Below are 10181 nucleotides of genomic sequence, written 5' to 3'. Positions count from 1 at the left end.
GCGCCCCGACCGGGACTAGAACCCGGAGTGCCGGCGCAGCAAGGCAGAGGATTAGCCTAGTGAGCCGTGGCGCCTGCCTCTTTCTTTTTTTTTTAAGAATGATCAAAATCAAATCTTTATTTTCACTGTATAAATGTGATCCAAAAGTGTCCATCACTAGTTTTTCAAAAAGAAACATGCTATAAAATAAGCAAACTATATCTGCTCACTGATGTGTATGGACTCCCTAGATGTCTCATTGGGCTTAACTATAGATCACTCACAATAATAAATTTCTTTTTAGTATAAAGTATAGCATTTTGCACATACATGTTGCACTTCTGGCTGATAATGGAGAAAAAGTTGCAGCATTACAGTTAAGCTAGGTTGCATCCGGCCCTTTAAATGGCATCAATATCAATGTCGTCGTCGCCCTTGGTGTCAGGCTTCACAGTTTCAACTTTCGGTAGACTGGCAGTCCTCGAATCCTCCACCTCAGTGGAGAAGACTCCTCCTCTGCCTCCTTCAACCATTTACTAAACGGTTCTGCTTTGACACCAATCTCTCTGGCAAGTTCTGTTGAGACGTATTTCTTAGAAGCCTTTTCCGACCGGCTGATGACAATCTCTTCTTCTAAAAGATCTGCATCTTACATCTCCTTCAAGAAATGTGGACTCTTGGCCGACACCATGGCTCACTAGCTAATCCTTCACCTGCGGCGCTGGTACACATGGTTCTAGTCCCGGTCGGGGTGCCGAATTCTGTCCCGGTTGCCCCTCTTCCAGGCCAGCTCTCTGCTGTGGCCAGGGAGGGCAGTGGAGGATGGCCCAAGTGCTTGGGTCCTGCACCCCATGGGAGACCAGGAGAAGCACCTGGCTCCTGGCTTCGGATCAGCACGATGCGCTGGCCACAGCGCACCGGCCGCGGCGGCCATTGGAGGGTGAACCAATAGCAAAGGAAGACCTTTCTCTCTGTCTCTCTCTCACTGTCCACTCTGCCTGTCAAAAAAAAAAAAAAAAAGTGTGGACTCTTGGAGATGAGCTGAGCCTGATGCATTGCTACCACACACTCCAAACCATGAAGAAGGTGCCGCTGAGCTTTTTTGTTGCTGTGACAAAATCTTAGGAAATGGCACCTGTATTTCTTAATTTGTTCTCTAATCTTCTCATTAAGAAGAACTTTGGTCAGAACAAGAGAACCCACAGCTTTTACACCCAGTCTTTCTGCTTCAGTAACAATGTCCGTGTCAGGTGAGTCAATAACACCCTCTTTCTTTTCCTTAACAAAATCAAACAGGATATTGACCCGCTCTTCCGCAGTCCTCTCCAAGTCATCACTGAGCGTCAGAACTTTCGCGTGGTCACTGATTTCACCCATTCTACACCTCTAGCTTCCTCGGTCGTATCCTCTCCCCAGTCACCTTCCTCCCCCTCCTCCTCTCCAGTCACCCTCCTCCCCCTCCTCCTCCCCAGTCACCCCCCTCCCCTTCCTCCTCTTCCGCAGTCCGTGGAGGCGGCGCGATTTCATTTGGTGGTGGTGGTGGTGGTGGTGCACTGCTGGGTACAGAGCCATTTTCCTTGTCTTTGCCCTTCCTGTTTTGCTTTTCCTTTTCTTTCTTTCCTGCACCACTGTCGCTGTTCTTGGGTGGGTTTTTGAGAAGGAACGTGCAGAGTTTAAGATGCGTGTCAAGGGGCTGGCGCCGTGGCACAGTAGGTTAATCCTCCGCCTGCAGCACCGGTATCCCATATGGTTCAAGTCCCAGCTGCTCTACTTCCGATCCAGCTCTCTGCTGTGGCCTGGGAAAGCAGTAGAAGATGGCCCAAGTCCTTGGGCCCCTGCATCCACATGGGAGACTGGGAAGAAGCTCCTGGCTCCTGGCTTCAGATTGCTGCAGCTCTGGCCATTGCAGCCATCTGGGGAGTGAACCAACGGAAGGAAGACCTCTCTCTCTGTCTCTCCCTCTCACTGTCTGTAACTCTACCTCTCAAATAAATAAATAAAATGTTTAAAAAAAAAAAGTGTGTGTCAAGCACGCCTCAATAGCCACAGGCTTTAGGAGAATTACCAATTATTTGCTTCTTCTGATTGACATGCAGATCTGTTTCAGGATTCTCACACTCAGGACAGAGAACAAAGCTTCTAATGAATCCATCCGCATGTCTTGCAGCTTATTCGCCTCAGGAGATCCACTGACAATGCAACGGTCATTCTTAACATCAAACTGGGGCTGTGATCCCAGCTCACAACCAGAACATTTGATGGGATAAGTTGGAGGTCGATCAAGTGCCTTTCCAATGTCAACCATGTTGACTATAACTGTCCATTCATTTCCTCTGCCCTCAACCTTGGCAATCAGATGGGGCATCTGGTAGGGAGAGCACTGGTCTAACACACTGCGTTTCACATGTTGACAGACATTTTGGCTTATTAGTGGCTTTACCGATACAATGAAGAGATCTTTGCAACTTTTTGGTATCGTCTGTCTGGAAAAGAAGGGACGACATAAACAACTGTGAGAGTTCTCAGTCCCTGACATGAAAAAATTTTCACCACTGAGGCTGCAAGCTTCTTGCTTGTATGCTATGTGTCCCCAGTGCAGGTGCCAATGGCTGCATAACAGCTCATTTTTATCAAATAAAGACATAAACCCAACGCTGCTCTCCCAGAACTAGGATGAAGTGAAGCGCGTTACAACCCTAGTCTGAGTCCAGGGTGGTGGAGGCAGCGGAGTGGAGCGCAGTGCAGAGCAGCACGGAGAGTGGCCAGGACAGGTGCGCCAATGAGCAGCGGGAGGGACTGTCCCAGCGACATCTGTGGTCAGACAGCGCGGAGCAGTGACCTCTGGAACACTCCAACCGAGCAACTGCTCCACTGCCAATCCAGCTCCCTGCTAATGCAGCTAGGAAAGCAACAGAGGATGGCCCAGGTCCTTGAACCCCTCCCAACTACGTGAGAGACCTGGATGGAGTTCCTGGCTCCTGGCTTCAGCTGGGCCCAACCCTGGCTCATGTGCCATTTGGGGAGTGAACCAGCAGATGGAAGATCTCTCTATCTCTCAGTCTCTGTCTCTCCCTCTCTGTAATTCTACCTTTCAAATAAAATAAATAAATTTAAAAAAAGATTATCTTCGTATTTTTCTCCTTTGTTATCAAGAGAATTCACCATCAGAAAGTTCCATGAAAACAAAATGCCATCTGACTTGAGACATGTTCTTATCCATCTTCCATCTGCTGGCTTATTCCTCAAATGCCCACAACAGCCAGGACTGAGCCATGGCTGAAGTTGGAAGCCAGGAACTCAACCCAGGCCTCCCACAAGACTGGCAAGGACCCAACTCCTGGAGCCATCATCAGCTGCTGTCCCAGGTACACATTAGCAGGAAGCTGGAGTTGGAGCCGGAGCCAGGAACTGAATCTAGGCACTCCAGTGTGGAACATGGGCATCCTAACCAGCAGCTAACAACCAGGCTAAATGTCTGTCCCTGGTTTTATATTTTCCTTCTGGAAGAACATTTTTTTATGTTGCTTAATTTTACAAAGGCTAAAAAAGGAGCAAGAAGGCAGAGTATCTGAGTGTAGAATTTTCTGTTGAAAACCTTAGCTTAGGGTAAAAATGAGGTGGGGTTGGTGTTTTTTGGTTGGGGGGAAGCTGCTGTTTTATTCTGTATGTGTTTGCTTGTTTATTTCAATACTGGAGAGACATGAGCCCTTCCATGGGCTCTCATAAGCAAACGGCAAAGACAAGCAGAAGAGAAATCATTCAAGAGTCCACACAGAAGGGGTCTCCCTTGCAGAGGGAAAGCCTCACTCAGACAGAGGAGAGGGATGTGTGTGTTTGTGATCATATTTTGTCACAGGAGCAGACAGAAGACCAGGCAACTGGCTGAGAAAGCAGAGGAATGAGGGCCACATTTTTTTTATCTTTAAAAAAAGTTCATTGGTTTGAAAGGTAAACAGATCTCCTATCTGCTGGCCCACTCCCCCAACAGCCTGCATTAGACAGGGCTCAGCCACGCTGAAGCCGGGAGCCAGGAACCCAATCCAGGTGCCCCAGATGGATGGCAAGGACCCAGCTATCCGAGCCATCACAAAATGCAACTCCACGTGCTCCTTAGCAGGAAGCTGGAATGGGAAGCAGAGCCGGGACTCAATCCGAGGGTCTCCAATCTGGGATTCGGCTGTCGCTAGCAGCAGCTTAACTGCCCCCACCAAATGCTTCTGCCTGAAAGAGTGGTGACGGTCCTTCAAAGAAGCTGTATAAGAGGGAAGATTGATAAGAGCAAGATTGTCAAGGCAGCCATATTTACTTTCCATCTGCCCTGCTGAGTGCAGAAATGTTTTTAACTGCCTTCTATCTAAATTGAGTAAAGACAAAATGAGAAAAAGAAAAAGGCATACAGAATAGACAAGGTGATATTTACTTAAGAAGAGAGTGGACTAATAGCCACCTAATAGGCATTCAACAAATATTAGTAGGTAACAGAGCAGACATACATTCTAGTCTTCCCCATATATGTCAAGACAGCTTTGCTGCTGGCCCCAAAAAGCATTTCCCTTGCAGCAGCATCCATTGCTATGCAGCCTGTGCCCAGCAAGACTGTCTTCCTCCTAAAGAGACGGAAGCACACGTAACTGTGAACCAGCCATGAACCGGACAGCTTGGTTCACGCCCATTCAAATAAAACCAGAAGGACATTTCAGAAGACCGCCATGTTCCAGTCTGGCGTTTGGCTAGGCCTCCAGACTTCACAGTTTCTGCAAGAATTCATCTTTTCTAGTGGTCCACCTGCTAGGTTACCAATGTGACTCTGATTAAGGGACTCGGCACGGGATGAGTTGTGGACCAAGCAGCAGATACACAGAGTAAAATCAACACAAGGTCTCCAATGACTTCCATGGAAGTTGACAGTGGAAGAGAGTCGTGGCCACATCCTTTCTGACCCAGGTTCAGGATAAACAAATTCAAAGTTCAGTCTGTGACCAGGACTGGGCCGCCTTGGGGAGGAACGCGGTGTTTTGAACGCTCAAGCACACATCTTCAACCCTAGCACTTGGCACACTGCTCTCCCCTCAGCAGCCAAGTGCATAATTGCCAGGAACTGGCCAAGTCCACGGAGACACCAGTCATGTCTGAAGGCTAAGAAATGTTTCTAGTCTACCGTAATAACTGGAAGCCTGATGCATTTAATCAGCTTGGAGTCCCAGCCAGGGGGTTTCTCACAGGAGGGAGGTGTTTACTGAAATCTGCTTGTTTTCACTGTCATTGCCCATTCCAGGAAGAACAGCCTTGCCCATTTCTGTTTCACACGGTAGGTCATTAATATGGACGCTTATAACACACATGCTCCCAGCTCATTCTGGTTCACTCCAGAATGAAGTGATGAAAAGTACAGTTTTTCTCCTTATTTTAGATCATGTTGAAACTGAACTAGGTATTAGGGAAAGATGGAGAGTTAAGAGTGTCAGACTCTTCTCCAATCCTGGCAAATCTTTCTACCTCTTTTCTAAAACCCTTGAGATGAGATAGGGGAAAGAGGCTGTGTCTACTCCATCGGGCAAAGCTGGCTTGGTTAAGACCTCTCTGGGTGTGGAGCAACTGGGATAGAGGAAAAGCCCAGCCTTGGGAGCTGGCAAAAGTTTCCCCTAAAATGAAGGTGGGAAGTCAAGTTGGCTGTTGCAGGCTCACTCTCCCAGCTTCTTTTATATACAACCATTGTTCAAGTTCAGAAGCGTGATTTTCCTAAAGATTGGCTCAGCCCCAGATAACTGATCCGTACTCACCAAACTCACTAAGAAACTCTGGCCTCAGAAGTCAATCCGCTCATTTCCAAGGAGCAACTTCCCCTCAGTGTTACAGGTAAGGTTACTGCAACTCAGGTCACGTATTTAGTTGATTTGTCCAAGGCCCCACAGTTAATGTCAGAAGGGAGACTCCACTTCAGGTCTTTTGATACCAATGTCTTTGTTATTTTCTCCTAGAGCACCCTGTCTTCCTGGTGGGAATCCAATATGCAAGTCCAACAAGAGGTTGCAACATAGCTTTCAAAGAGCAAAGCCTACTGGGGCATGGAGTGTGGGGGAGGGAGACACACAACAGGGCCAGGAAGGCCTTGTGGGGAAGGCTGCAGAAGGTGCCAGAACCCATGTGGTGGAGCCAAGGTTCAGGGCCAGGCCAGGTCAGCGATGAAGGGAAATGGCAAGAGCTCACCAGGCCCTGTTCACAACTAGGGTGTAGACGAACTGGAAGCTGTTTCAGGAACACTGTGGAAGCTAGGGTAGGCAAACTGGGTACAAGAACATGCTGGGCAGGCCCACCACCACCACTGTGAACCTCCCGCTCAGGGCCAGAGCTCTCCACTCCAGTTCTTTCCAGCTGCCTGGCAGAAAGGAAGACAAAAGCATCAGCCCAGAGAACAGTGCAGCCTGCAGGTGGAGCCAAAGGAGATGGCAGTGGTGGGCGGAGAGCAAGGTGGATCCCTGCAACACCAGCCCCAGCCCTGGGTCCTACTCATGCTTTTCCCCTGCACGGTCTATTTCTTGGCAAAAATGTGCTGTCAGGGCCAGGCTTGCAACACTGGCATCCTACATCACGGTGCTAGTTCAAATCCCAGTTTTTCCACTTCCAATCCAGCTCCTTGCTAATGCGCCTGGGAAGGCAACAGATGTTGGCCCAAGTACCAGGGCCCTTGCCACACCCCCTTGGGAGACCCCTGATGGAGTTCCTGGCTCCTGGTTTCAGCCTGGCCTAGACCCGGATATTGTGGCCATTTGGAGAGCAAATCAGCAGATGGAAGACCTCTCTCTCTCTCTCTCTCTCTCTCTCACCCCCACTCTCTCTTTAGCTTTGCCTTTTTTTTTTTTAATTTATTTTGACAGATAGAGTTAGACAGTGGGAGAGAGAGACAGAGAGAAAGGTCTTCCTTCAGTTGGTTCACCCCCCAAATGACTGCCACAGCTGGCACTGTGCCGATCCGAAGCCAGGAGCTAGGTGCTTCTTCCTGGTCTCCCATGTGGGTACAGAGCCCAAGCACTTGGGCCATCCTCCACTGCCTTCCCGGGCCACAACAGAGAGCTGGACTGGAAGAGGGGCAACCGGGACTAGAACCCAGTGCCCATATGGGATGCCAGCACCACAGGTGGAGGATTAACCAAATAAGCTACGGTGCCGGCCCTAGCTTTGCCTTTTAAATAAATCTTTTTTAAAACTGTGTTGTCAGTCAGCGCCTCAGCTCAATAGGCTAATCCTCCACCTGCGGTGCCGGTAATCTGGGTTCTAGTCCCGGTCGGGGTGCCGGATTCTGTCCTGGTCACCGCCTTTCCAGGCCAGCTGTCTGCTGTGGCCAGGGAGTGCAGTGGAGGATGGCCCAAGTGTTTGGGCCCTGCACCCGCATGGGAGACCAGGAGAAGCACCTGGCTCCTGCCATCGGATCAGTGCAGTACGCTGGCCACAGCGTGGCGGCCGCGGCGGCCATTGGAGGGTGAACCAACAGCAAAGGAAGACCTTTCTCTCTGTCTCTCTCTCTCTCTCACTGTCCACTCTGCCTGTAAAAAAAAAAAAAAAAAGAAAGAAAGAAAGAAAGAAAGAAAGAAAGAAAGAAAGAAAGAAAGAAAGAAAGAAAGAAAGAAAGAAACTGTGTTGTCAATTCTCTTTTACTTCTGGAACACTTTCCTAAAGGCGGCTCTAGAGAATATGACTGTACTTTACTTACCATCCAAACCAGCGTCATTTGGAAAGTGAAAGAGAGAGCTCGTCATTATACCAGTGCAGTAGTCACAAAGCAGAACTAACCCAGACGTACAGCCACCCGGAGCTTCAGACCCAGCACCCAGGTCACAGCCATGCCTGACCACAGTGGGCCAGGCAGCAAATAATCTTGTTTACAGGAGAGGCCAAGGGACTCCTGGGAAATAACTCTTCCTAAAGGGGGATAAAGTCAATGTATACAAACTGAGTTCAATGACATCAAGACATGACCGCAGGGGAGGGACAATTCTTGGTACCACCCACTGGTAGCCATGCCCAGTGTCCTCTGGCCCAGGTTCTCTGGACTTAAAAAGCCAGTGACACTGAACTGTTCATTACAATTTTCATGGGACCTTAAGGAGGCGAGGGTTAGCAAATCCTGTGCCAGCAATTTCAGTAGTGACAGAGAGGGTGCAGTTGGGTGGGACATCAGCAGGAGCCCCAACATGAGTCTGTGCTATCAGGGTTAGCATGGAGACACCAGCCCAGCAAGCAAGCGCAGGAGTGCAGGGAGATGGTGCCACCTGGTTCTGTGTCTTGGAGGCCAGCCTGAGGGCACACGAAACCAGTATGAGGAGCGGAGCACGGCTGCTGTCCCACACAGAGGACAGAGGAAGAGACAGAGCAATACTGAGTAAAAAACGCCTTCCTGGGACTTTTAAATCACCCTGCTGGTGATGCCAGGAAAGCGGAAGTAGCATTTCTTCCATCATAGTGGGAGGTGCTCACTGATGGTAAGTCTACAGTTGGGAGGAAGGCATCTAGCCTAGCGGTTAAGATGCGCACATCCTGTGTTGGAGTATCTGGGTTCAATTCCTGCCTCCTGCTCCTGACTCCAGCGTCCTCTAACGTGTACCCTGGAGGGCAGCAGTAAGAATGCAGTTGTTGGTCCTTGGAAACCTATGTGGGAGACCCAGATTGAGTTCCCAGCTCCTGGCTGGGGCCATCATGAGCATTTGGGGGCTAAATTAGCACTCAGGAGTTGTCTCTCAAGTTAATTAACTACTTTCAAAAAAATCACTAAATTTGAGAACCTTGCTAATTTGAAGCCATTCTGTTCGTATTGTAGTTCTATGGACTGAAGTAGGCACGTGCATTGCAATGATATGCACATTTCTAAGACTAAAGAACAATATTTACACAAGGAAATTAATGTGCACAATAGAAACACTTTCTTTTTTTAAAAAAAAAGTTTTATTTACTTGTTTGAAAGGCAGAGTTACAGAGAGAGAAAGAAAGATAAGGAGAGAAATCTTCCATCTGCTGGTTTACTCCCCACATGGCCTCAACAGTCAGGGTTGGGCCAGGCCAAACTAGGCTGAAGCCAGGAGCCAGGAATTTCTTGCAGGTCTCACGCATGGGTGCAGGAGCCCAAAGAGTTGAGCCATCTTCTGCCGCTTTTCTCAGACCACAGCAGAGAGCTGGATCAGATGCGGAGCAGCCAGGACTTGAACCAGAGCCCATATGGGATGCCAGCATCATAGGCAGCAGCTCAACCCACTTCACCACACCGCCAGCCCAGTAGAAATATTTTCTAAAAATTATGAATTTTTGCTTCCTCTTAGCACTGGCATCTCCAATTATTTGATATTTGGCATATTATTACTGTTAGTCTTTAAACATTTTAAGATTAAAAAGTGGTTTGAAGAAAAGTGACTCACTCATCGGATGACTAAAAGTTCTATAACGTTCTGGCAAAGAGGCTGAGCTGGAATAGTCCAAACCAGTGCCGGTGGAGGTGTGAACGCGTATGACCTCTTTGGAAAACTACTTGACAGCATTAACTGAAGAACAGATGTACTTCTGCTCCTATTACATACACACTCAGCAGCAACACACACTACATGTTTATTAAAAGACATGAAAAGAAGGTTTGTGTCAACACACTTCATGGTAGTCCCAACCTGGGAATCATCCAGTGCAGATTGGATGGCTAAATCATGGTGTATTCAAATCATGCAATCACACCATGAAATTAAACAAACACAACCACACACAGCACCATGAATGAATCTCTCAAACAGCCAAACACAAATGAGTCCATTCCTATGCAATTGATAAGCAAGCACTATTAAGGTACGGGTGTCAGAAGGAGAAATAGGGGGACACACAGGAGGCTTCTGTGAGCTGCCAGTGTCCTCATTCTTGGGACATGGGTACGAAAATGTGTTGAAGGAACAGCATTGTGGCGTAACAGGTAAAGCCACTGCCTGCAATGCCAGCATCCCATATAGGTATCAGTTTATGTCCCAAGTGCTCCATTTCCAATCCAACTCCCTGTTAATGGCCTGGGAAAAGCAGCCAAAGATGGCCCAATTGCTTGGGCCCCTGCCATCCACATAGAAGATTCAGAGGAAGCTCCTGGCTCCTGGCTTCAGGTTGGCCCAGTCCTAGCTCTTGTGGCCATTTGGGGAGTGAACCAGTGGAATGGAAGATTCTCTCTGTCTCTCTCTCTCCCC

At 48.5% G+C, this 10181-nt stretch overlaps 1 pseudogene; it reads right to left on the bottom strand.

Annotated features, from left to right (window-relative positions):
- Positions 1-380: 380 nt before the first annotated feature.
- On the bottom strand, positions 381-7819 carry LOC100348926 (eukaryotic translation initiation factor 5-like; annotated as a pseudogene).
- Between the last annotated feature and the right edge of the window lie 2362 nt (positions 7820-10181).

This window comes from Oryctolagus cuniculus, chromosome 12 (assembly GCF_051225735.1).
Source record: "Oryctolagus cuniculus isolate XC-2025 breed Fujian yellow rabbit chromosome 12, ASM5122573v1, whole genome shotgun sequence".
Classification (NCBI taxonomy): domain Eukaryota; kingdom Metazoa; phylum Chordata; class Mammalia; order Lagomorpha; family Leporidae; genus Oryctolagus; species Oryctolagus cuniculus.
Note: the sequence above shows the minus strand (reverse complement) of the source record. Positions and strands in the feature narration are given on the sequence as shown.